Consider the following 5482-nt stretch of genomic DNA (forward strand, 5'->3'; position numbering starts at 1 on the left):
TAAACTTCTGACTATGCCTTCATTCCACCAGAATCTAACATAAGTATAGTATTAAGGCGCGATGCACAGATAAAATTTTAAAATTGATTAAATATATTTAATTCAAATTTATATTTTTCCAAGCAAATATTATAATTTTGCAGAAAATTTGCAAGCTTTCAAATCTCTTGGAACATATATATAAATTTCGAAGGTCGAGGTAAGTATATCTTTTTTCTCTGTCGATTTAAATTCCATCATACTAATAGAATATATCCTTAATATTCAATCGGCTGCAACATGAGCCGTACAACGGCAAATTTCCTGTTGCCAGGACCGTGCCGTCCTACGGGACGGTTCCATGACGAAAGAGCGCTGCATTAAATCGGCGCAGCCTAAATATTGAGTCACGAGCTATTTCTGTAGCCGCGCCTCGGCCACATATCCGTGACACATCGAACGGCAGTAGCACATTTCAACTTGTGACGAACGAGACCCTTTCCTCTCCACATATATTAAATTAAATTAATTATAAAAATAATAAATGCAACATAATTAAATTGAGAGTAAATTACACACTCTCGTATGTAACACATTTTTGTTTAAAATATTGTAAAATCTTTTGTAATATGAAAGGGAGAGAAATATTCTAAGAGAAAAGCTTAGCTTATTTATATTGTATTTCTTCTAAGATATAGAAAAATGTAGATTCAAAAATTCAATTTATTGAGTGAGAGAAATATGCAATATAATTTAAAATCATAAATGTGATTTTTAAATAAATATAAATATGTTTAATTAGATTGAAAAATCTAAGTAAGATATAAATCCATAGATATATATATATATTTTTTTTTTCTGTTATAATACGTGATGTTATATGCTGATAAGCCTTGAATATAGAACTTATTTTTTTACAGTAATTAAATATTTCAGAACCGAGAAAATTTTTTAAAATTTACGTTTTCTTCTGCTTCCCAACTGCACTATGTAAATTCGAATGCCAAGAATGTCGAGTGTTAAGTACCCGAACACTTCGCTAACTCACGCGCGTACACACATGATCATTATACTCTAATACACCGGCTGGTGCGTGTCTTGCTAAAATTTACGATTGCCAAGACAGAAACGTTTATTCTAAGCAAATACACGAATAAAGATCGAATTTATAAAATTCAGTATTAATATCGAATATGTATATATATATATATATATCATAATAATTTTTTTATTGCATACAAATTTTCTTACTAATCGTATATTTTTATGATATTGCATATTTTTTTGACTGCGAAAACACGTGTAAAAACATTTTTATTTTATTTTTTGCATTATTATAGAAAAAGTTATTATATTTAATTATATTATTATTACAAGTATTAAGTAATTTAGCACGAAAAGATATTATCGATCTTGTTTTTGACAGTTTGCTTCAGCAAACTATAACATGTTAATGTAACGAATGATTCGCTCGATTCAGTGATTTCCAATGATTTCCATCATAATGCGCATCGCATACAGGAAGATTGCGATTAGCCTTGTTCGATTTACTGTCGATACCGGAAGTTCGAATTTACCTATAAATACATATATCCGAAACACATTTGACAAAGAGCAAAACTAGAAAAAGAAAACAACATTCGACATTTTTATCTTATAGATTCTTCCATTAAAAAAAGAAAAAGAGTTAAGACATATGCTCATTTTACATTTATAAATTTTTAAAGCGTAGTAAGAGCTATAAATATATAATTAAGAAACGCAGTCGTCTATCGGCTTAGAACCTAATTTGCGTATCTGTATCCGATACAGACGCACATTTGTTACGTAACAATAATTGCTTCCTACATATGATCGGGAGCTGACAAAACGAAAGATCTTCCGTTGCAACGACGACGTCGTTGTGTTACGAATTACGTAATCGATATTCGATATCGCGATGCAAATTACGGCACTGACGGTATATCTACGCCCCTTCGCGTACATCTGCTGACCGATGCGACGCAAGGACAAAACTGAAATAGAGGTGAACAAAGAGCGGAAATCTCGGTGGAGGCGTGACAAACGGATCCGCTCTGCACCAGCCTAAAAACAGACGGGATCTCCGGGAGTAACAAAAACAAATAGTGCATTTAGCTCATACTTAAATGTGCAAACACACCTCCTGTACATATGTCATTGCACTCGATCTCATTAATATAAATAATCATTGAGTATTGCGCTTATTATATATTTTTGAAAAAAAGGATAATGTAATTATATATATATATATATATTTTTTTTTAGTTGCGTGATGCGTGATATTTAGTTTTTAATTTTTATATTATTATTCTAAATTAAAATAATAATTGCTGGAGCTAATAGTTATTCTTAACATTAATTGTATATATTTATAGGATTTTATTTAAGCTTTAGAAATTTTTGAGCTTTAGTTTAAACACATAAAAATATATTATAAAATCGAGATACCTTTTTTATCACAAAACATAGTTACATTATTTTTATATTTCTTATTTATCATCCATACGATAGATTTTTTCGTCCACGCGATAGTATTTTTCATCTTTTGTATTATATCATTTTCAGGAAAACTTGTTCTTTTTTTAAAAAAACATTTTTTTTATTGTATTCAATTATTTCGATTGATTGAACGCTCGGAATAATTACAAACAGAAATCCCAGTGTGGCGCAAATTTAAACGAAAAATGGAGAAGAATAGACGCTGAAAAAAGAGGAATGATGATCCGTCTGTTTCATACGATAACAGGTAAAAAGTCAAAAGATTCCAATGGTCGGTCACCAGCTGTGTTTTCCAATCACATACAGTGAAGTCTAAAAAAGGAAGATTAAAGCAAACTCAGGCAAGTCGGGAAAATTCCAATTAATAAGACTGAAAATAATCACTTTTATATCACCATCTCATTACTTTATCGTTGCTGGAATTAATCGCACGTGATCGGAAAACGCTGTTGAGGGAGAGCGACTGATTTTGAAATACTTTGACCTTTTATCTGTTACTCTCATCGGTATGCTTGCACGTATAACATATAAGGGAAAAATCGAGTTAACAGCTTGGCAGATATAATTGCGTCATAAAATGATTTATCCCGCCGAGGCCTCTCCTTTTCGACGACTCGGTCGTGCCTCGCGAAGGAAATTTCATCCGCTGTATTTCGTGTCAGCGCCCACTCGGGATTACGCATCTACCACTTTAAGCAACGCGTTATCATCGCATACATTGCGAGTTTATCGATGACAAGTATTTCATGGAATTTCGGTCGTCTGGTAAAATGATAGAGCTTGACCGGAGATGACCATTTACATATGTTATAATAATGCAAAGAAAATTTATCACCTGATTAATTTCTTTTCCCTGAAGATTGCAAGAGATTTAACAAAGTAATTGCAAAGCTATTGAAATTAGACTATGAGAATATTAAGGAGAAAAATGTACAGAAAGTTTTAGAGAAGTTGATCGGAGACACATGGGAGGTCATCAACATCATCACAAGTTGATACAAATTTATCAACATATCTACGAATGAAACGGATTTTAACACACGATGAGAATCTTTAGTATGAAAGAAAGGAAACAAAAAAGATCTGTCTTAAACTTTCCGAATAATATATTCCATGGCTCCGAGTGATTCATATCGTTCTCGACACTTTAGATGGAGAACTCGTCCAGATTGCGAACGTAGGAAAGAAGAGCGTGGAGAACGAGCGGAGAGTATAGGAGGAGGAGAAACCATCAAGTAGAGGAATGAAGAAGAGAGAACGCACCTGCGAGGGCTTTTATGCCGTGTAATGCTGAAGAGAGACCGACGAGAGTGGACGGTAATTGATTATAGCCCAGGAAACGTAGCCATTCTTCAGCGACGCAACCAGGAGAACGAGAACGCCTCGCTCTTGTGCTACCACCGCAATTCTAAACTGGATATTTTCGCTACGAAGGACGTTTTCATCTGGCCGAACGTCTCGGAGTAGATCTGATCGTAACGCATACTCCGAACTCTTTGCAACCGCGATGATAAAGTTATATATGCGCCCGTATTATGGTACATATGTCATTGCGATTAATCATTAATAACACAGACAAAAAACAATTTTTGTCAAGTAACTAATCAGAGTAGATTTTTCTTATAAATTTTCCGCCACAAAAAACAATGCTGCTGTTTCATTACGTCAGGTTTTAAAATTATTTTGTATTTTAAAATGAAAAATCGCTGATTTCTCATCTTAAAATTCAAAAATAAAAAATCGCTGATTTTTCATCTTAAAATTCAAAAATAAAAAATCGTTGTTTTCTCATCTTAAAATTTAAAATAATTTTAAAACCTAACGTAATGGAGCAATTTAAACAGCGACGTTGTTTTTTTATGACCGAAAATCTATAAGAAATATCTACTCTGATTAGAGTTACTTGATAAAAATTATTTTTGGCGACCTGTGTAATTGATAACTGTACGCATTTCTTTCTCTTCTTCCGTATCTGCTTTACGATTATATATATTATCATAATTATACGTTGTCGTCTTATGCGATATACACAGACATACGTGCGACAAAAAGACACGTGGATGCTGCCTGTCAGTTTGAACGATACTCGATATTAATTTTAATACTTGTATAATAATTTCAGATTATATATATGTATTTTATGCATAGTTCTCTGCATGCGGTGACCTGGTATGTTAATACTTTCTCTCTCGTTTGATCTTCTCTTTCATTCCGTGCGTCGTTACACCTTGCATTGTTTCACGCGTATACACAGCCGTGTTCAATGACAGGCGACAACGACTCCTCTATCGCTGCCTCTTTGAGAGACAGCATTATATGAATGACAGAAGAATGCCCGCGCCTGTTTCTTTCGCCACTCGACGATATTCTTTGCGAGGACAATTGTTTGTTTTCAGAATTCTCAGCATTTTCTTGAATGTTTTATCTATTGTGGTTGATAATAACTCGGCTATAATTAACTATAATTGGATTATACCGATCATATATTATTAAGTTGTCTTTTAATAAGAAAAAAATCTGTGCTTTAAATAATTTTTGACAATTTTCAAGATTTAATGGATCTGAAAAAAACGCAAGAGAAAATTGAATAATGAAATTGCAGGAAACTTCGATAATAAGATTTCTGGATATACGGGTTCCTCGATTTTCTTTTATCAGATTTGATTTCAGCAAGATTAGGTAAATTAATTTTTTTTTTAACTTTAAGTTTAATGGTCCAAAAATTAATTAAATTTACTAAGTTTAAAAATTATTTAAACAAAAATTAATTCAATTAAAGTTAGGATTAACTTTTAACTTTAACAAGTTAATAAAAAAATATTTATTTAATCAAGTTAAAATTATTAAACTTATTAACTTATTAAGCTTAAACTAATTCTATTTAGATGTATTAATTTTTAATTTTTTTTATACAAGTTAAAATAATTCATCAATATTAAAATTGTGTGAAAATGGTTGATTCTAATGCGAATGTTTCATTTGT

This window comes from Formica exsecta, unplaced genomic scaffold, assembly GCF_003651465.1.
Source record: "Formica exsecta isolate Colony F162 unplaced genomic scaffold, ASM365146v1 scaffold16, whole genome shotgun sequence".
NCBI classification, from domain to species: domain Eukaryota; kingdom Metazoa; phylum Arthropoda; class Insecta; order Hymenoptera; family Formicidae; genus Formica; species Formica exsecta.